The sequence below is a fragment of the Thermobia domestica genome, chromosome 11 (assembly GCF_964235325.1).
Source record: "Thermobia domestica chromosome 11, izTheDome1.hap1.1, whole genome shotgun sequence".
Taxonomy (NCBI): domain Eukaryota; kingdom Metazoa; phylum Arthropoda; class Insecta; order Zygentoma; family Lepismatidae; genus Thermobia; species Thermobia domestica.
In genome coordinates, this window is record NC_137464.1 from 1,418,030 (window position 1) to 1,442,248 (window position 24,219).

At 36.5% G+C, this 24,219-nt stretch overlaps 1 long non-coding RNA gene across 4 annotated transcripts in view; it reads right to left on the reverse strand.

Moving 5' to 3' along the window:
• Positions 1 to 24,219, reverse strand: part of LOC145663816 (uncharacterized) — a 570,212-nt gene that overhangs the window by 256,187 nt on the left and 289,806 nt on the right. For all 4 annotated transcript variants that reach the window (XR_014127275.1, XR_014127273.1, XR_014127274.1 and 1 more), the window contains exon 4: positions 8,780 to 8,831. This is a non-coding gene — a long non-coding RNA (uncharacterized LOC145663816). The remainder of the gene's footprint in view (positions 1 to 8,779; positions 8,832 to 24,219) is intronic.

The window sequence follows — 24,219 nt, forward strand, 5'->3', positions numbered from 1 at the left end:
AGACATGGAAACAAATATTATACTGAGAAGAATTCGTTATGCGGACAGCGGTATATTATACAATATACGGGATCCATAAGTTTACTACGGAAATTTGTACGGAGCGTGCATTATCCATATGATACATGGATACTAACCTTTTCCCGATTAGATGTTACATCATGTCGCTGTAGTACGTCTGACATCTAACAGTATTTCCGTATATTACATACGTATACGTCAGTTATATGTTTCATACGTCTATCTCAATGTGAGATCATTACCGCCTATATTTTTTCTATACGGTTCTTTCTTTCATACGGAAGGTATCGCCTCATTTGGCTGCGGGTCGGGGGTACCGGAGGGGATATCCTGACATGTAAAAATAATCCAAAATGACCGATATTAATGTCAAATCCATAGTTTTCGCACTCGCTGAAATCAACGGTGATACTACTACAGGCGTTGACTTCCAAATACAGCCACCATGCGAATATGGGTTTTTCAGATAGTTATTAATAAATGCAAGAAATAAATTATTAATAATAAATGGGAACAGATAGGAATGCATTTTGAAAGAAAGAAACGAAAGTGCCAACATACATAACCTTATTTGATACGTATAGTCGTATGTTAAATCCAAAAAGTACAGGATTTACACATGCAATCTACGTTTTTGCTACGCCACATACATTTTTTCTGTGTAGTTCATATCGTAACATTGTTATGTACATACTGCCTGACTTACTTTCTAGTTATACATTTTTGTAGGCTATATATATATTTGTATTCTCATCAATTTATTTATTAAAATTATTACAGAGACTGGTGCGGATCGTAGAGAACATCAGAATGGAACACAAGACGTGGTAAAAAGTGTTTCAAATGGTCGAAATTGAAGAAGAAAGAAACTTAAAGAAGATAGAGAAGAACTAGTGTTGGACATACGCGGAATAGGAAGAAATTTTTTTGAAAACCCAGAATAAAGGAAGAAACACAGAGGGAAAGTAAAATACTTCGATTGTCTTCATAATACTGTATACTACAGCACCTGCTCGGATAAAGAGATATTAGTTGAAAATGATAATAATAATAAACTTTATTTTACTCCTGAGAACAACTGAAATATAGCACTTTGTCATATTTTACAACATTATTTTAACACTATAATACACTAAAAGATACAAATAATGATTAATTCTTTAACATGACCCCAATTGATAATAAGATAAACTCTGACAGTGTAGTTTATGTCAATTATTGAAAAACTAAGACGTCAAAAATTAAAAGTAAAGATAAAAACAAATACTAAGTTATATTAAAAATTCTAAAATAGTCATATTTTAAGATATGCCCGTCTACTATATTTTGTTAAAAGTCTAGAGATTAAATTATGTTTCCTATCATATTGTTGCATTAAAATGTTTACTATTGTACCGCATATTGGGAACTTTAAAATGCACATTTTAAAAAATATAGTCCGAGTTACATCGGTTGTCAAATATCCTTTCTACAAATATAGAGTCAATTAAATTTCTTGTGTCAGGTATTGGTTCAAATTTAAAATATATTTTCCAGTATTCGCTATTCGGACTTGTTAAAGTAATAATCCAGTCCTAACTTGGAACAAAGTATTCTAAGAAAACATTTTTGGACCATTTCAAGTTTGTTCACGAGAGTATTTTTGTTAGACTCACCGATGCATATTATAGTAATAATAATAATAATAATAATAATAATAATAATAATAATAATAATAATAATAATAATAATAATAATAATAATAATAATAAATACTGTATGTAAGAAAAAGGTAATTGTGTCGCGTTTTGCTATCCAAACGAATGCAGCTGGAAGTTTCGTTGTTATATGTAAATGTTATTATGACATTGATTGCTCATATAAAGCTTTTAATTTAATTTTATTAATGACATTGCAGATTAGAAATGACGACAAAACTAAGTTTCGAGTAAAGACGGAAGACTGGAGCCTAGATGGAAGTCCACTATTTACTAACAACACAGCAGTAGAACAAGGAGTCTCATAAACCAGAGACTTCTCACAAGGGTGAAATCATGATTGAAAATGCGTCATTAACATTTTAGGAGGGGGCCAACAGAAAGTAAGTTCAACAATTTAAGCTTGCTTTAAAAAGTGTATAATTTAAACTTGAAATACATGTTTTAATGAACGCCTTACACTATAAGGATTAAGATTAGGAATTAAATTTCTGAGCTCTCGGCATCTATGGTCATGTTAGCCCGTCACTAGGATTAGGATTAGAAATTACATTTCTGGGCTCTCGGCATCTATGGCCATGTTAGGCCGTCACTAGGATTAGGATTAGGAATTAAATTTCTGGGCTCTCGGCATCTATGGCCATGTTAGCCCTCACTAGGATTAGGATTAGGAATTAGATTTCTGGGCTCTCGGCATCTATGGCCATGTTAGCCCATCACTAGGATTAGGATTAGGAATTAAATTTCTGGGCTCTCGGCATCTATGGCTATGTTAGCCCTCACTAGGATTAGGATTAGGAATTAGATTTCTGGGCTCTCGGCATCTATGGCCATGTTAGCCCATCACTACGATTAGGATTAGGAATTAAATTTCTGGGCTCTCGGCATCTATGGCCATGTTAGCCCTCATTAGGATTAGGATTAGGAATTAGATTTCTGGGCTTTCGAGATCTATGGCCATGTTAGCCCGTCATTAATGAAGGGTGATGTCCCTCGGCAATCGCATTATGCGAGAAACGGGAAGGGAGGAAGCGGCCTGAAACCTATATGTTAGGTACCATCCCGGCATTTCCTTGGTGTGAATGAGGGAAACCTCACTCAGGATGTGTGGTCTGAAAAAGCTTCTACACTTTTTCAATCGAGTGAACTCACAGGGAGAAGGCCTTACTCGAGGGGAAGGGGGTATTGGAATGATTGAATAACTTCTAAAATAATATTAATTTTCTTGGGGGAGGGGCACAACACTACGATAATTTTAGGTTTGCATCATGGACCTAAGATAGAAGAATGGGTACCCCTGAATTGAACTATATGATACGGAACCTTCTATTTGAATTAAATCTAACGAAGATTAACCAATAAGCATCCTGTCCTGTGTCCCCCTATTTATCATTCAGATGAGAATATTTTTTGCCTCTAGTTATGAACAATAATCAAATTATAAGAGATTTTAATCCCTTTTCAATTTAGCCATTGCTTCTCCTGAGAGTTTTGACAACGGAATGAAGAGAGATAATGAGTGGACGGTGGTAGGGGGAAAAACTGAACCAGGGAGGGGGGTAAAAAAGAGTGAGTACCGTATGAGCTATTACAAGAAGTGAATCGAACATTTAAAATTTCATTTACTCATCTTGGTTAAAATAGGAGCTGCCATAGTTTGCGGTTGCGTTCATCGTGCAGGCAGCCCTGCGTTTCCGCTGCTCATATAACACTGCTGGGAATTCACCAACTCCCCAAAGCAATTTGAATCTATACCAATATTACCCGCTCCTTCGTACGTTACTCTCACCCTCCCATACCTAGCCCACAATGCAGTACATACACCAACACATATTACACACATACATATGAAAATCTGCCTCATAACACTACCGCGTTCTATACACACCGGCCGACTACTATACTTTTTGTTCTACCAAAATCGCCAACGCACTCTGAATATATACAACAGATTTGGGAATGTAGTTGCCAACTGTATGAATATTTTTGCTGCTTTTATTAATTTAGAAATTAAAGCAAGCACACAGCAAACAGCTGTAATGGAGATTAATGTTATGTGAACATCTTGGTAATTTCACAGTTAATATTAATTTCTTTCACACTGTACTGTCTGTTCGTATTCTAACTTCTCTGGGTCTGTGGTAATAGAAAATGCTGATGGTTTTTTATCCATATAATCATCATTCACAACCAGGGCGTAAGGAAGGGTGAGGTTTAGAGTTGAATTCTTTTCCGATGTCTTCAATTTCCAACTCAACGTGTTAATCAGCAATGACACGGGTCGCGGAATAATGCTCCACTCTTCATACTACAGTCCTTTGGAGACATTTTCCTCTTATTTTATATTACGGAATTTTATAGTTGAGTTTTCGTTATTTGTTGTTTGAATTTTGAGTTAAGAAACGAGTTTATGTTAACTGATGTGCGACTTGGACATTGTTCTGAACCATAAAATAACTACAATATCTATTAATTTTTATAAAAGAAGAAAAAATATACAATAAACTTATTTAGTCAAAATATAAATAGTTGGAAGTCCAGAACACACATTGTTGGGATCATGAAGATGGCGGACATGTGAACAAGAGTGTTTGTTGTGTGTGATTATTAATATTATTATTATTATTATTATTATTATTATTATTATTATTTGGTCTAGGGATTAATTCGTGCGGGTGGACAAGAGATGGCGCAACGAACGGAGCGTCCCACAGTTCCGTGTATCCACACATGTGTTGCAAACCCCTGTCATCGCGTATCGTTCGTAGTATAGGGCAGTGGATTAAAGCGTCAACAACACCAGTTTGTAGTTAAGTGAACATGGCGCAATTTGTGCCTGATAAAGTGTTTTTGCGGGGTGTCCTGCTGCATTACTTTAACATGCAGAAAAGTGCGACTGAAAGTCATCGTATTTTGGTGGAAGTGTATGGTGACCATGCTCTAGCTGAGCAAACGTGTCAGAAGTGGTTTGCACGGTTTAGAAGTGGTGATTTCGGCTTGGCAGACCAAGAGCGAGCTGGACAGCCAAAAAAATTTCAAGACGAAGAATTGACAGCATTGCTCGAGCAGGATTCGTGTCAAACGCAGGAACAACTTGCAGCAGCATTAGGCGTTGATCAAACAACAGTCTCCAAACGCTTGAAAGCCATGGGAATGATTCAAAAGATGTCACATTGGGTTCCACATGAATTGAAAGACAGAGACGTTGAAAGACGAAAAACCATTTGCGAATTGCTGCTTCAACGACAGAGCAGAAAGGGGTTTCTGCATCGAATTATTACGGGTGATGAGAAGTGGATCCATTACGAGAACCCTAAACGAAAAAAGGCCTGGGTGAAACCAGGTGAACCAGGTCCATCACAACCAAAACGAGATATTCACTGTGCAAAGGTTATGCTGTGCATATGGTGGGATATGAAAGGTGTGGTGTACTATGAGCTGCTGCAACCGGGTGAAACTATGAATGGAGAACGTTATCGACGACAATTAATGCGTTTGAAGCAAGCTCTGGCCAGAACACGACCAGAATGGGAGAACAGACATGATAAACTTATTGTTCAACATGATAACGCTCGCCCACATGTCGCAAAACCGGTCAAAACCTATTTAGAAAATGTCGGATGGGAAGTTTTACCCCACCCGCCGTATTCACCAGACGTTGCTCCTTCGGACTACTACTTGTTCGATTGCATGAACAACGATTTGATTGGACAGCGGTTTACTTCTTCAGAAGATATCGAAACATGGGTCTCTGACTGGATCGCTTCCAAGGATGAGGACTTCTTTCGCCACGGAATCCGTACATTGCCTGACAGATGGGCGAAAGTGGTGGCTAGCGATGGACAATATTTTTCTTAAGGTATTTATGTATTTTGTGTTTGTACTACAGCTTCAATGTGTGCGTACCAACCGCACGAATTAATTCCTAGACCAAATATTATTATTATTATTATTATTATTATTATTATTATTATTATTATTATTATTATTATTATTATTATTATTATTATTATTATTATTAGTTCTTTACGTATTCTTTTGTGGTTCTGTTACTAATTCATCTGGATAAAAACTTACAAAAATTAGACAACAACCTTCTAAAACATAGTGTCTTAAGCAGTGGCGTCATTTCAGAATTTGCTTGAGGGGGGGCAGGAGCACTACTGATATAAAACTTTCACGGTTTGTACTAGTGTATTAGTAGACAATCTATTAAAGTATATGTATTCCTCAAACTCTTGGGGGAGGGCAATTGCCCCCTCCTGCCCTTCCTAAATGACGCCCCTGGTCTTAAGTACAAATAATACATAAAAATAATCAAGGGTGTTATAAAATAGAGGATCTGCCGATATGTATCTTTATCCTATTAAATTAATGAAGCCAAAAAAAACAACCGAGTATCGGCGAGTCTGATTGGCTACTCTCGTTTTCACCATCGTCAGATTGGCTACTTTTGTTTCCGCCATGATTGTTGGCTCAAAATATTGCAATCCTATTGGGCAGAGTGGGCAGAGTAGGGGTGGTGAAACTGTGACGTATGGCTTCAAGATTTTGTTGTAAGGGCAGATCCTCTATTATAAGATCCTTGAAAATAATACACAGTATATTGAATAACAAATGACAATCACAGCAAATAATGTAAAAATTAGGTCTAACTATCCAACAATTTGTAAGCAATTCAATTCAATATTACTTTCATACCTGTTAATATTTCAAGCAATACGATATTTTGTTCATGTCAATATTTAATGTAATCTTACTAATACATTTATAGACTCAATACAAGTTTGTGGATTATCTAATTCAAATGGCGGCGGACTATGTACTTCATTAAAAAAGATTACAGAAAGACTATATTGACAAATATAATTCAATACGAACTCATAACAACGTAAGATTAAGGACAATTTTGAGAATTAGGATCAGTGCCATCATATAATAAATATAATACAACTCAATTACTTATACAAGTCATTAGGGCAGCGTTTCCCAACCTTTTTCAACTTGCGGCACAATACGGGTGTTACTTGGATTCTGGCGGCACACTTATAGATATTATTATTTGTAAATATAAAACACAGTGGTATTTTTCTGTGATTATTGATCTCCTTCTCGCAGAGAAGAAAGCTCGGTCATTGGTTTTTTCCCCGTGGTAAATAGTTATGCTTACTTTTCATTCTAATTTAAAAATAGATAACAATTGCAATGAAATATTGGACTTAGGTTTTTAAAAATATGCTTTCTTTTTAAAAACTGTATCCAAGCTTCTACTAAGAAGGAGATCACTAAATAACGAACGAACAAACAAATCTCTTTTACTTTTAAAACACAAACGTGGGTAATTTGTCGAAAAGATTGAATGATATTTTAAATTTTCAAGTTATGAAATAGTCTGCAACAATAAAGAAGCAATAATGGTCATAACAATGATACCAAATACTTTTTTCAACATTAGAAATATACAGAATAGTAACTCGGTATGAAATTTAAAATTGTAGATTCATAGTAGAGTTTCATAGTAATGTGAAACACAAATATACATTTTTCCCTACGTTTAGCAATTTGATTGCTATAAAATTAATAATTTTGTTTCGATTTCTCGCGGCACACCAGCGGCCCATTCGCGGCACACCGCTTGGGAAACACTGCATTAGGGTCTACATAATACTGTTAAACACTTGTAGTACATAGGGACGTATGTCTGGCGCAACTATTAACTATTAACTTCATTAAAGGTAGTGACGAAATGAATGAACATATTGTCCTGAACTAACAGCATATATATCTTAAAAAGCTGATAATCCTATTTTAACTTTATTTACTGCTAAGAAACGAATAATATCAATCCAGGAAGTTTACATTTTCTACCTAGTTCCAGTCGAGGTAAAATTTAGATTGATCTATGTGTGATTTATTTTGGAAACATGACGCCAGTAGGATTGCTGAATTCGAGGCGAGGCTTGGAGAAGAGGATCCTCCTTATAACTTCATGGTGCTTGATCTTCTTATAAACAATATGTCTGGGATCTACTATTTCTAAATTTTACGTTTCGAATCGAAGATAAAACTATCGAATATAATTTGGTTTTGCAGCAGGAGGTCAATATTAGATTAAGCATGCCAACTGCATCAATAGTCAATCTAAAAAGCATAGGGTTAATATTTTATAGTTCAATATGTATAACAAACTTACGTATATATATTTGGACGTTATTCGTATATGGATGAGTTGGAGATTGGGGGAACCATACCTTAAAAAAGATTGGTATGGTTAATGCGTATGTACAAAATCATATTACTTTACGTACGACGAGGGTAGTAATTGATAATTTGGCTAGAATATGTATAAGGTGGCGCGGGAAAACGAGAAAATTTCAATTGACGTAATATCCACTAATCAACACAGGAAAAAATATATTCTATTTAATGATTGAAATGCATGTAAAAAGTATTCCATTAACAATTATATCAGCTATGGCACTTACATGCCACTTTACTTCTTGAAGACGACATCGCAAATATGTGTCCCATCTCGGCATAAATATTATGATACGAGTATGTCTTGGAAATTCACCGGAATGCTCAGTGTATTACATCTTGAGGAACGCCACTGAGTCCCTCTTTAATCCTCAGTTTCAGTTCAACAATGTCTTCAGGACGTGTGCGAGATGCCCCCAAATATTAGCCACAGAGAGAAATCGCACACACTGAGTTCAGGGGACCTAGGAGGCCGTAGTGTCACGGTTCTTATCAAATGCTTTCACGTCGAACACATGTTCCACACAACTTCAATGCTTCATTATTCCTAAATTGCAAAGTCCAAAGTCTCTTATCGGTTCCAACAAAATGCCGGCCATACAGTGTTGCTAATTCTAGATTCAATATTTCCCATTTCCCTGCGCTACCCTGTATTAATTGAACTAAAACCATTCAATTATAAACAGCAAATGCGAATATTTTTGCATAATAAATATAATGAAAAGAAAGAAGACAAAAACATGTGTAAAACAATATAATAAAAGGGATAGAAAGAAACGGAAAAGGAATTAAGATATATTTACCTCTCTCCGCAACAACCTCTTCGTTATTATGCTGGTCAAATCAGCTGAAGGCCTGAAAAGAAAACAAAAGTATTAATCACATTCCTGGTCGAATCCGCTGAAGGCTTGAAAAGAAAACAAAATTATTAATCACATTCTTGATCGAATCCACTGAAGACCTGAAAAGAAAACAAAAGTACTAATCACAAAATATATAAATAACGCTATTGCTAAGTCAGAACCTAACCTAATTATTATACTATCTAATATTAAAATTAATTAACACCCTATTTCACTACCATTGGAGCACGGTTACAAATACTTTACTAACAGGCAACACACTTGCATGTTGCGAGATACCTGATATATTTATTTACAACTGTCCACGGGATAACACTCTGAGAGTTAGTGTCTGATGAAGACAACGTTAAGTTGTCGAAACCGTTACACTGTAATTTAGTTTTTAATAAACAAGTGTATATACTCTGCAGGCACGTAGCCAGGATTTCGTGAAGGGGGGGGTCCGTGACATGAAATACTGTGGTCATCACACCAGGGGCTCGATCATTCTAAACAATTTTACTGAAACATATATTGGTTCTTTTAGCCAGGATTTCGTAACGGGGGGGGGGGGGGGGAGTGACATGAAATTCTGAAGGCTCAGGAGCTCGATCAATCTAAACTACTTTACTATCAACATATATTGTTTTGTGAGGATATGTTTGTAAGTATTATAATAAACTATGAAGAAATCTCGAGTAAAATAAATAAAAGTATTGAAAACGATTATACAATATTTACATCCTTCCTCTGTTTATTCAAATATAACAATTTTCCTTTCATTATGACCTCAACTATTATAAAAAGTACATATTCACTATTATAAAAAGTACATACTCAATAATGTCTTGTAAAATATTTTGCAATATCTGCGTTCCTTTCTCTGTTGAATCAAATGTTAACAGAACTTTCTTTCCACATATATTTTTGTTTTTATTATTCCGTCAACTACTGTCTGTTTCAAATGACAGGTTAAAGGAGCAGTAGAAAATTGTTTTTGAAATAACATGTTTGACATTGCAAGGATGCGACAACGAAAAATTATGATAAAAAATGTCCACGCAGTTACACAACGGTACTATGCTTTCAGAAGCTTGAAATCTCCCTGACTAGTAGCAGAAATTCTGAGAATTCTGCAACTTTTCTAGAAATTTCAAATTCCCTGACTCCTCCAGGATAAATCGCTCAACTCGCAACCATGTATTGCAAGTAATACAAATTTCCTCATAAGAAAGAGTAACCAAAAGCTTCCTATAGTTTATTTTTAACGCTGATCCTTCTTTTTCTCTTTTCATTTTGTTTCGTCCTTCCCTATTTTTTTCATTTCTGGTCTCGAAGGGGGGGGGTCCGGACCCCCCGGACCCCCCCCCCCTTGGCTACGTGCCTGTACTCTGGTCAGAAGTGTTTATTATTTCTTTAGTGAGTTCCAGAGTCGTGATGGATAGAGTTGTACGCATTTTGGGATAAAGGAGATGGATGATTGAAGCAAGTGAATGACAATGGAAGAATTTGTGAAATGAGAATGTGGAAGGAAACGGGAATACCTCGAGAAAACACACTGACACGATGTTATCCATCACAAAATTAATTGAGCGGGGATCGAACCAGGGATTCCACACACCAGAGGTAAGCGCTCTACCACTGAGCTACGGTGCCCCTCCTCTGCTCTATGTGATTGACTGTTTTATATCTATCTTACCTTTAAGCAATATTATAGGCGAACAAAAGTAGTTTTGAAGTCAGTCATGGTGCGAGCGGTCCCGGGTTCGATTCCCGGTGGGGCCACTCGGTCGAAAAAGTGTACAACGCTTTTTCAGGCCAGCCACCCTAAATGAGGTTTTCCTGGGTTTTCGTCATTCACACCAGGCAAATGCCGGGGTGATACCTAACTTATAAGTCCCAGGCCACTCCCTTCCTTTCCCAAGCCTTTTTTCCTTGGCTTTCCCCGGATTGTATGCTCGCAGAGAGACGTCATTCCTCAAAACGTGACGGGCTAAATGGCCTTAGATGCCGAAAGCCTAGAAATCTAAATTCCTAAATTCCTTCCTCAAGTCAGTCATAATTTTGGGCGATATCTCATTGGCCACCCTGTATATCGTACTCTTCCTAATGCTATACTAAAGAAAGGTTGATGAGAGCCGACGTCAATAAAATCTGCATGACACTAATACGTAGCGCGGTTCTTTTATCAAATCGATTTTGAAGTTTACAAAAAAGTTTTTCTCGAAAACGACGCACGAAGATTTATATTCTCCCTCGTCATTTTGTTGAACTCAAAGAAGTCTATCGATGGGTGTCGGTCTTAATCAGATCTGTAATTTTTTTCATTAAACATTAATTAATAGTATTGTTGAGTACAAAAATATAACAGGAACTATATTACAATTCACGTAATATGCAATCATAACATAAGAGCGAGTAACAAAATAGGGCCTACATTTTAATTTTTTCGAGCCACTTTATTAATTAAATGAAAAAAAAAAATATCACTGGAATTCCACAATTTTCTAGAATGACTGCAGCAGTACTTATATTGTCTTGCCCAGCCAGCATTGATTGTGTTTTTTTTTTTTCAGTTAGTTGTAGAAAATTGTGTCGTACGACATTGGAAGTGGGGGATGGGTACTATTTTGGAAGGGGAGGGGGCAACAACAAGAAAAGAATAAGAAGGTCGACCAAGTAGGCGGAGCGAAAAATGTTTGACGTTATCTTTACGTCATCAACACCCACGTCTTCTGTGATTGTGTTTTGTTTGTCAACCATTTCCCCGGAAACAGCGAAGAGACGAAACAGCATTTCTTAATTACAGCCATATAGCACGTGAAACACCACCAGCTGATAAACATGCAATATTGCAATATCAGCTCATTTTAAACGAACTTCTATTATATTGTGGAAATAACTTGCTTTTTGGTATGTTACGCGTCATTGATATGATTCCAACAATTTTTTCTTTCTTTTTTACTGTTGACCGAAAAAAACAAACGAATTTGAGATCTCAAATAATTTACACATTTCATGGCCCCTACACTGCTGAAAAATTATCTTCTGAATACGTGTCCGTCAGTTCGTCTCGATGTAGATAGTACAGTCAGCAATAAAAATTCTTTCCATTTGGTGAAATTACTTTCGTAGATAACTTCATAATGGAACGATAATTTGAGTACAGTTTGCAGTAAATATATATATATATATATATATATATATATATATATATATATATATGATTTTTTCGTACGTTCCAGCCATATCATCGTTACACCAAAAATAAATTTTTACTAAACGGTAAGAACTATTATCGCTGACTGTACATTGACCTAGAGGCAGGGGCGGATCGAAATGGGGGGGGCGATCGGGGCAATCGCCTCCCCCAGAAGGGGAAACGTTCTTATTTTATATATATAAATAAAACCCATTCCAGAGTTTGGAGCTCTAAAAAGTAGCTCTAAGTAGCAGTATTACAACCCACCGCCCCCCAGAAGTCCGTCCTGGATCCGCCCCTGCCTAGAGGACACACTGCTTAATGTGCTCGCAGGGAGAGTTTTAATTTTTTTTTTTTTTAAGATTCTTCAAGATTTTTTGAATTTTCTTTATACCCCTGAGAATAACGTTACTTTATTGAAGTATAAAAATAAAGAAAATGATGATTTCTCAAAGATTGCTCTAACGTCATTGTTTACTTTTCATAATAACAGTATTATGTGATAAGTTTTTTTTTTTTTGTGTGTGTGTGTGTATGGGAAAACCCCAAAGAAATAATTTAAGCTTAGAAGTAAGTTCTATTAAAGGGATTTTGTTATTATTTTTAAAATAAATATTTAATTCATACTTACGATGTAAGATAAATAATTTTTCATAAGAAATCTACAACGGATAGTTCATTCTTGAGAATGAGTTATTTATTAACAAACCTATAGAGTTTCGATAGCACATTGCTAGAGAGCTTACATTCAGTTTTATCTGTGTACGTTTTTACCTGAAAGAATATGTTGAGACAAGTTGAAACTGAAATATACTGATTTCAGTTTTAATGGCAAGAATTGCAGACTAGTGAATCTTATGTGATGTGATACACACAAAAATTTAGCAGTGAATCTAACCTTTTACTCTATTCATAGAAGAAAATGAACCATCCTCTTAGCCTACCTAATTTCCCGAGCTACTTATTACCCCGTCTTGATTTTCTTGGATTCAAACATTTACCTTTCTTTATAACTAAACGATGTAAATATTCCTTTGCTATAATAACTAAAGTCCCATTATGTTGGTATCCCTGCAAGTTGTATGGAACACCAGTTTCGCTTACCGGCTCCTCTTAGTTTTGGTGTTACTGACGACGAACGACTTCAATCACAACTTAACAACAGTTGAAAGTATGATAGAAGAAACGAAAGAAAGTAACAACTAAGAAAGAGAAACAGAAGAGCAGAATGGTCGAATAAAAGAAGAAAAGAACACAGTTCTTACACGGAATGAACTTTGACAAATACAGTATTATTTCTGAGCAATGATCATAAGAAAATGGAAAGTCAATGAAATTCTTAGAAATGGTAAGAATGATTATTGTTGTACGTGGAATGCGAAAAACTAACAAATCTATTTCGTGGGGGCATGGGCCCGATAGCCGCCTAAGTACGCCACTGAACTTACCTAACATAAGCCTAGCTTACACAAACTAAACTAAGAAAGATCATGTTTACCTTGTATTTATATATCCTCAAAAGTAAATCTCATCTAAAGATTGTAAGATCATTTATTCAATACGGTAAGGAGAACTACATTTCTTCCAAGAAAAACTAAAAATGATTTTCTTTTGCCAAGCTTAAAGTAAACCTGCACGCAGAATAGCAGTCAGGCCTGTGGTCACAACATGGATAAAACTGTTGGGAAAAGCACAAAAACTTGCTTCCGTCAAAAAAGACATATTTAGTAGACATGTCTCACCGTTTTTAATTAGAAACAACACGCCTCTTTGAGCGCGCAGTCGGACAACGTAATCGTTAACAGTGTTAGTAATACACTTTATTTGTTTATAAAATGACATGGAAATCACAAAACAAAGAAGAAAAAAGGCATTATTATTTGGAAAGATTATATGTAGCGGTCTCTTTGGTCCATGCTATTTACGTCAATTTACCTTAACAAGAGGAAAAACTACTTTTTTTGTTTGTTTGTTTCCGAACGTAAGCATATAAATGGATTTAATTTTCTTAAATTGGTTTATATTACAACGATAGGTACTATTTTCCATGTCCAATTGAAAGCAACATATCCATTATAAAAATTAATGTCTAATTTTCTATTTACTTCAATATTTTTCATGTAATTTTATTTCCTGGCGAGCTGCTATCTGTTGTGTATTTATGACATTGATTAAATGCTGATATATATTTGCAGATTCAAATGTACAATGATAAAAGAACGATAAAACACGATAATAACTTGTTTCTGTTGGTAATATTAGGTACATATATAAAATTAATGCGGTATGTTAAATACAGTATTTATTTCAACTCAAGAACGTATGGTCATTTATTTATTTATTTATTTATTTTTGCTAATAAATTACAACGTGTTTGTGAGTGTGTGTAATGCAACATGCGAGTTGCATCGTTAGCAAAAGACAAATGACGATAGATGTAATCTGGTAGTTAAAAACTACAGAAATTAATAACAATTTCTTCCAACGAAAGAAGCACTATCAATTATTTATTGGCAGTGGCAGATCAAGAAGTTAAGAAAACTGGGAAGGGGCAACTATAACTCACACTATGATAGGTACCGTAAGATGGGGTTACTTTGCACTTCAGGGGTAACTTTGCACAAAATATGAAAATAGTTTCAGAGTCCTCTGTCGGTAAAACCATGAACTGTATAGAGAAAGGTTCAACTGCCCGTAAGATAGAATATCTAACTGTATTTTGGTTATAATGTTGCCGGTAACATTAGTTCTAACTTCCCGGAGAGTTTGTTGTTCTAGAGGTGTGGAAAGCAGGCACTGCAAAGATATCACCAAGAATTTCCGTCTAAGTTAGGTCAGTTTCGTAGAATACTACTGTGTATAATGGGACTTTGAAACAATAGTTGAAACTGAACGTGAACCGTTTTAAAGTTATAAAAAATAAAACTGGAAGAAGGCGGTTCCAGCGATTAATTGGGGTTACTTTGCACCGGTCCAAAGTAATCCCTTAAACAGGAAATTATTACTACTGGCACCTCCTGTCTTCTAATTTTAGGTAAATTTAGCTAGATGCTGGAATGAATTTCTTGTTGGAAAATAAAATTACGAACAGTGGCGGATCCAGAAAGATAGTGTGAAAGGACCTTCACTCAGAAGGGCTTCGTTTCTTATAGAAATCACTAGATTTTGGGGGAAGGGCGCCTTGAAGCTTATGCGCATAGGAATTACTAACATTAGATTTTTTAAAAAATCCTACAATTTGGGTGGGGAAAAATCCTAAAAGCCCCAAACCCCGTAAATCTTCCACTGATCAACTGATTACGGGTGGGATGATATTTTTGGACATTAAGAGCAACCAAGGCAAATAAATTCACATGTTTTTTTTTTTGTTTTGTTTTGTTCCTGAGTTGGCATTTTTGTTGGACATATCAGAATGTGGTTCCTGTGCCACTATCAGAAAATATACAATTTACTTTATAAATATCGATAATTCATACTAAGTACTTATACCAGTACCACCAGTCTAATATCAATATTTGTAGACTGCATGCAGTTTTGTGTAGGAAGTGAAATGTAGGCCTATAAATACTGGAGGAAAAATCATTGCACGGAAACATTATGTTCGTATGTTGAACATACTTTTCTGTATGTTGTCCAAAGTAACCCCAGCTATGGGGTTACTTTACACCAAAGTTTATATTTTAATAACTATGGTCATACTGAATGTTTACTAATGCACTTGTACGAATGTTTTCCTTATATATCCAGCTATTATAGTGTTGTAAATCATTACGTTTGTAAGTTGTATGCCATTTCTTTAAAATTCCTTATATCTGGAGCGATGTAACCCCTTCTTACAGTGTATAATGAGTTTATAGTTTTTCATGGGTATTTCAGAAATTTCCAACTTAGCCCTGTCTCCTGATGGACATTATGGCTAAGTTACACGTTGATATTGTGGACCATAAGAGACAGTCTTACACATTGCATAACTGAAACTATATCTAATGATTCAAAAATTTTCCAATAAAGAATAAAAGTCAACTAATTAAAAAAAATAATAACTCTATGGCCTATGGAACCCGGAGGATCAAGAGCTCCGTGTTCACAAGAGCTTTCCACTGACTTCTATCCTTAGCTAACTGCATCCAGTTTCTACTTTGTATTCCTATCTCTGCGAGATCCATCTTAATATTGTCCTCCCATCTGCGCCTAGGTATTGCTAGTGGTCGCTTTCCGGTTGGTCTTCCAGTTAGAACTTTGAAAGCGTTCCTACTTTCTTCCATCCTGGCTACATGACCTGCCCACCTGAGCCTCCTAGACTTGACGACCCTAACAAAACAATGTTGGGTAAACCTATAAATTATGTAGTTCCTCGTTATGGAATTTACGCCATTCCTCATTCCTGTTTCTCTTGGGTCCGAATATTCGTCTCAGGATCTTGTTCTCAAATGCTTTCAGACTAAGTTCTTCTCTCAGAGTAAGCGACCATGTTTCGAAACTATACAGGACAGCAGGTATGATTATCGTTTTATATATTTTAAGCTTAAAATTTCTCGACAGAATTCGCGACAACAAAAGATTTTGAACTGAATAATAACACCTTCCGCCCATATTCCCCTATTTACCTTTTATATATATATCTGGAGGACAAGCTCCCAGACTAGATCTGTCAGTTTATTGATATTTAACGACATTCATTTTAATGTCACAAAAATTCGTTTTTTTCTCTCGAAAACTAAGCATGAGAATATGTTCACCACAATGTGATCTGCGAGTTGATGTTTTTGTATGTATAATTAAAGAAACATTAAAAAGTTTAAGACATGTTGATAATGGTTTTGGAGTATAGCTTATCTTATAGACTAAACTGCGTACTGTTGTTCTTTTCCTGGTGTTATAATAAGAGCGGAGTTCAACGATAGGAAACTGATTATCGTACAGTCTCAGTTTCAGGTTTACAAAAAAATAATCATTTTTCCAGCGAGGTAACTTAGAATTTTCTGGTGGGGGGAGCATCAATACGCGTATTTGGGCCCCCTAGAAAAAGTTGTTTTTCTAATTCTTGAGCTTTCTTTCCATCTTTCTCTTACTGTTTATAGGCTCCCCGGAGCTTGTGGGCCCTCCAACACGGCAAAGTCTGAGGGGCCGTTAATTACGTCCCTGGACCCGTTCCATGCATGACAAGTTAATTAAGAGGACAATATTGACAAATCTCAAAACTATACGAATAAATATTATTTCTAGATTCCCTAATAGTAGACTTTTTAAAACTGAAATGGGACCATGACTTATTTATGTTTTTTTACCTTTCCTGTGCTGTTTTGTTTATGTAATGTAGTAAACCTGTTTGATGCTTTATTTATAACTTGAGGTTTGTATCGTATATGGAGTAAGAAAATTTTGTCTTAAAGTGGGCCATACTCGAACGGTCGGGAGCTTCTCTGGAGGGGCAGTTGCCCTCCTACTGCCACAAGATACAGCCCTGAATTTTTCTCGATTTTTTGGAAAGTAAGCATCATAATTTACACCAACCCAAATCTTAACATTATTTATAAAATTTGTTCCAAATTGGGAAGTCAATATAATAAAATCATTTGTCAGTATTGATGATTCAGAATTCTGTGAGGGTTCAAGTTTCCTTATGTTATCAAAAAAAGAACTTCGTTATGCTTTTGTTTTTGGGCATTTTAAAATAAGATATACGCCATTTAAAAAACGTTTAGGCTTTGGTTATTCCTTCCTTCTCGTCCTGATTTATTGTAACGGCTGTACTTGAAAGGAATAAATGTGTTCCTGGGTTGCTGTGACAGTGAGAAAATATACAAACACGACACACTTTAACTCCTTCCCGAATAAAACTAAACGAAAGGCCTTTCCACCAAGAATAATCATAATAATAATAACATTGAACGGACAAGATGGCTTTGGTTTTACTTGAGGAACGCGGGGGGAAGATGTTTCATGTAAACAAGCTCTTTTTCTCCATACCATATAGCTCCTGTATTTCAATTCACAGTATATTTTCCAAGTGGCTTAAACGCAAGCACAGTTTTCTTGGCTGCCAAATATTTATTTACACTCTCGGAAAAACCGTCTCCTCAAGTGCTGGAAGGAATTTTCTTCGCCTCTATAAAGCTTTCATCAGTGACACTCGGCCCTGCGATGCCTTTCCTCAATTGCCTTCATCCTTTTTTTTTTTAATGTTTCTCTCTCTTTTTCTCTCTTTTTGTAAAAGAGGGAGAGAGGAGAGGAAGGAATATAAAACAGCTGTTGAAAGCAAAAACAAAGAATTAATATTTTCACCACAAAAATTTTCAAACAATGTTTTTAGAAACAAAATTAAAAGATTGGGTTTATTTTAGGGAAGGATTTAGTTTGACGTCAACGCTAGCGATTGGTTAAATAAGTAAGTTATTATTATTATTATTATTATTATTATTATTATTATTATTATTATTATTATTATTATTATTATTATTATTATTATTAGGAAACACCGTGGTTTAGTGGTTAGAGCGGTGGACTCATGTTCACGTGGTCCTGGGGTCGATTCCCAGCCTGTGATTCCCAATTTTCGGCGTCCACCCAGCGTCATGAAGCAAACTGGGGAGCCACGTGATTAAAAGACGTGACGGTCACAAGATCTAGAAAGCTTGTGATACACCTATTAGGTATAATACAGGGCGACGCAACGCGCTAACCACATGTTCATCGCTGCTTTGGACGCAATTCAGCCAGTAGCTAGCAGATGGCGTTAGAGCGGCTCAGGCCCTCTAGCCTGCAGTTTGGTTTATTATTATTATTATTATTATTATTATTATTATTATTATTATTATTATTATTATTATTATTATTATTATTAGAGTCAAGTATATACAATAACTCAGAATTAACTAACTCCATTCTAGAGCGCCAAAAGTGTTATTTTGAGAGCAAATGTGCTAACCATGAGTCTTTTACTTAAACTGCCACCATCTTGTCATAGCCCTTGATGGACCTATAACTACTTTTAGCAATATTATTAATAATAGTTGCAAAAGGCTGATATTTTTATCACGTTAGAATTGGCAATGTTCAAATGCAGTTCAATCCATAAATTTCGTCCGAAATTAAAATACCGCTAATTTTACAGTAATTATGTAATATCTTCAAATAGATAAAAGATAATCGAAAAGTGGAACAAGACCTCCCTAGACACTATTATTTTGCGTGAGATACCGTTATCACGACTCATTTATCTGCTTTCGATTTCTAGCCATTCAGAAAATCGGCATTTATTTTCGCGTTTGTAAACGGCTGAAAACGGAAAGCCTTTAGGTGACTCGTGATAACGGTACCTCATGCAAAATAACATCGTCTAGGGAAGTCTTGATCCACTTTTCGATTATCTTTTATCTATTTGAAGATATCACATAATTACTGTAAAATTAGCGGTATTTTAATTTTGCAGTGATACAGACTCTTAAGTTTCATTTCAGTACTTAGAGTGACAAACAACCTCATCAACCCGTGTGAAAAATTCTCACTCAATTGTGTCAAAGCTGAGTATCTTATTATTATCTATTTATTTAGGGTCTATTCTTTACAGAAAGATCATTTCTTTATGATCCACTCGAATCTAAATTTTAGTGACTAATGAAACAATTGATTTTTGGAAACTCATGTATATGGTTTCTTAGATATATCAAATACAGTAAAGAAAGGTGTTTTGTATAGAAATCACATTGTAAATTAGTAAACGCCTAATTGTATATGCAACCCAACATACCACTGCGTTTCAGGTTGACTATTCCGTAGGATATGATGTATGGTAAAACAGGGTCCGCAAAAAGACCTCTCGTATTTGAAGAGGGCGCTGTGTAACTTGTGGTGTAGATACGGCTGCGGAAGGAGTATCGATCGATAGCGGTATACATGCCATTCTCAGTAGTCACAATGGCGTGGCGCGGTGGGCATAGTGCGTTTCTTATGGAGAAGTGTATTCGTAACGGTGGTTGTCCGATTAATTTTCAGCGGTCATTTTGCATTCGGTTCGGACTTGGGTGACATGACTCTGTTCCGGATAGAAAAAAAATATATTGCAAGTTTGGGTATCAAATTTAGACAACAATTCCGCACTGAGAAGAAAATCGCCAGGTCAACCTCGGACCATAACAACTCCGGAACATGTGGCGCGTGTGAGAGCGTCCATCCAGGAATCTCCAAAGCGTTTAGCACTTAAAGCAAGTCAATGATGATGAAAGAATTGATGGAATGGGGAAGTGGGAGGAAACGGGAGTACTCCTAGAAAGCCCACGGACACGATTTTGTCCACCGCAAACTTACTTGGTCGGAGATCGAGCCAGGTACGCATCAGAGGAAAGCGATATTCTAAGAATGGCGCCCACGGAACAGAGCACTAGTCAACTGTTCTATAAGTCAAAACGAAATATATATATAATTGTATATGTTTCGGGTCTTCGTGTAGAGACGCGAACTGCACTATGTGGCAGGGGCGGATCCAGGGAGGGGCACAATCGCCCCCGTTAGAAGAAGAAATCTTATTTTATAGAGTATAAACAAAACCCATCCCAGAGTTTGGAGCTCTTAAAAGTAGCTCTAAGTAGCAGTATTATAACCTACCGCCCCCCCAGAAGTCCCTCCTAGATTCGCACTTGCTATGTAGCAACATTGCAGATAAAGAACCACAGAGAAGATATACACCAGTCCATCAAATAGTAACACCGACTCTTTCCAGATGGCAGTTAAAGTCCACAGATGTTGACACTATCACCATTCATTTGCGTAACAAGCGAGTAACTGCTAGATGGATTTGTCCCACACACCACTACGTCCCTGGGATGTCCCATTTTGATCCCAATCATCCCATTCGGTTCCCGGGATTATCGGGACAATGAGAAGATATCACATGGACGTCCTGCATGGGACGTCCTGAAGGATTCCCAGGTAGGATGTCCACGGGACGTCCCAGATGGGACAGGAGGTCCGAGGGAAAACCAATAGACATCCGTTCGTGGTCCCGTTGAATATCCCATATCCTAGGATATTAGCGGACATCTGGATCTCCCACGGAAATCCTGTGGATGTCCCGGGAGCACATTCGGATAATCCCGGGATGTCCCGTCGTCCGTTGCGGGCTCAGTCTCGGACATCCCGTGGACGTACTTGTGCTATGTGGGGTAGAACATGTTAATGGTTTCAAGTTTATCTACGACGTTGCCACATAGTGAATTTTTTTATATCTGTTAGGGGCTGAAGGAGGCCCTGGAAGGTATACCACTATATAGCATTTTCGTTTTATTTTGACCTGAAGAAAAGAATAGTGCTGTATTGTCCGTGGGCTCCAGTTTTAGAATGCCCGGTGTATACCTAGGTATATACTAGGGATGGGCAAAACCGGTTTCTAGAAAAACCGAAACCCGAAAAACTGACATTTCGGTTTTCTCCAAAACCGGTTTTTGTGTCCACCACTAGTATATACCTCAATGAGATCTATGAATCATCATGTGTTTAGATTTAGACAGCTTTAAATTCTCTTGAATAACATTATATGTACGTTTTCTCACATGCAGTAGGCAACAAATTATCTTTTGTTATCATTATGGCAACTTACATCCTGGTGATCTTACGTATTTCATAAGCTCCGTTACAACTCTATTGTCACGAAGACTTTCGAAATGAAAGAAGCTAGAAGTTACCTAATGTACTGTACGTTATTTTCGACAGGAGACGGGGGAAGGGAAGTGTTTTTCCTCGAATTCAAAGACGAAGAAAAAAAAGAGTATAATGGTATTATTCAGTGTAATTCATGAAGAACTAGGATTCCATTACGAAAAAAAAATCTTCGAAATTAAGAAGAAAAAAAGTGAAGTCTCTCCCTCGCCGGAAGTAAGAATTCTCCATGGATCCCCTTGACAAATGACAACCGAGAAATTCACATCATCACGCTTGAGATTGAGTTAAATTCGACAATCACCTCCGTGGCTTTCGTTTGCAACAGACTAAATCGCCTCCCTGTGTGCTCTCTTCCTTGACCGCCACCAACAAGCCTTAAGCAGGTAATTAAAAAGTAGTTGCTTAATCTACTGCGCCTCTGCCAACCAGCATCCGAAACAACCCGCCATTGTCATCTTTTTCTATTTTTTTTATTTTACTCTGTTGCTTGAATCTTTCGAGCGTAGAGATCTGGTCGTCAAACTGCACCAAATCTTCATTCTTTCACCACCATTGCTACATGCAGCTTGCTTTTCACTCACTACATCTTTTTATCCCTTCGCTATCTATCTGTTGCAAAAGATTCTATCTTTGGCGGGCGAGTGGGGTTCAGGTATTTTTTATGCTGATGTAAACGAAATGAATGTTGTGTGACGACCGCAATGTTCAAGAGGTCTTCAAGGGTGGTCCTTGAAGACATAAAAGATCAAAGAAATTACCTGCCACATCATCAGAAGACACCATTAATAGAGCAAAAACTTATTTAAAAATAAGAAAAAAGTGTGGGTTTCAGAAGACCTTGTATAAAAAGCTGAATAGTTGAGAATCCAAAATATTAAAGTGCAATTTTTGAACATAAGCACATCAGCTTATAATAAAATATTAGGTTTTAAGAAAAAGGGTTTTTCCAGTTGAAACTTACTCTCGAATAAAAACATGTTACATGTTTAGGCAGACATTGAAAACATGATGTAATAATAATATGGTTTATAAGGCCTTCACCTCTGGTGTATGTGGTTCTTGGTTCGATCCCAGCTCACGCAAAATGAACTAGGTGGTGGACCAACACCGTGTTCGTGGGTTTTTACGGGGTTCTCCTGTTTCCTCCCACTTTCTTCATTCTACCATTTCATTCATTTCTCATCATCACCGTCTCTTTTGGCCTAGCCGACTCAAGTGTGCGACTTAAAACTTAAAGATTTCATTTCATTTTTCACAAACTCTACCACTAGTACTAGTGGCCGCGGTGGCTCAGTGGTAAAGCACCAACCTCTGCCTCGTAGGTAGTGGAATTCTACCACCAAGTGGGCTTTATGGTGGGTAAACACCATGTTTTTTTCCGGTTTTTCCTGTTTCATTTCATTTTTGCCATTTCACCATTATCATCCATCCCATCATCACCGTCTCCCAGGCACGCACCCAGAAATGTTGGTTGGAAGCGGTCCCGCTCTATTCGTTCGCTTGTGTACACTTTGTATGGAATAGAAGATGTTTGGGTTAGGAATGTTTCTTCAAATGACTCAAAACGAAATAAAACGAAAGGCAAAACATTGGAACTCTTGTAGTATTCTTCTGTTCTATCACACAAAATGCGGGCAGAAGTATAATGAATATATAGGACAGTGAGAGCTAACTTGAAGTATTTCATGGAATTGTCGTACAGATAGAGATGGTGTCAAACTAACAACATTTTTCAAACAGAATTACAAGTAGTATATGTGCATCATTGGTAAGAATAGAGCTGGATTTAGGTTTGATGAGATCCTTATGCAATCAGTCCATGCAGAAAATAGTCACAAATAAGCATACTAGTGATATTTTAGGCAACAGGCTAGGAGAAGGTAGTCACCGTAAACAAAGAAATGAGCAAACTAGTGATATTTTAAGCAGCAGAATAGCCGAAAGTAGTCATCCTATATACAGAAATGAGCAAACTAATGATACTTTAGGCAGCAGATTAACAGAAGGTAGACACCCTGTATACAGAAATGAGCAAACTAATGATACTTTAGGCAGCAGATTAACAGAAGGTAGACACCCTGTATACAGAAAAAACAAACGAAATGTGCGATATGTGCCAAAATTGGTTCCACTTCCCATGTATTGGAATACCAGATGAACAGTACAACATATTAAGTGGTAAAAACGTAGGAATTGTTTTTTGAGGATTGCTGTAGCATAGATGAGACAAACTTATTAGATGATACAAGAACAGAAGAGAAGTATTCTAAAGTAGAAGAAGAGAATTGTAAAATAAGTGAGGAAACAAGGATACTACCACTAAATCTACTCAATCTTGAGAACTTGATGAACCCGAAAGAAAACTAAGTAATGACCAAAGAAATGAGGTTATACCGAAATCAAAAGTTTTTGTAACGGTCATCATAGGCCGAAGGATTGGACAAGTAAGAAGTAAGAATTCACGTATCTCGCTTGGAACGGAGTAGGTAAAAGTTTTACATTACCATCAGAGATAATCATCTGTACACGATTTAAGAAAAAC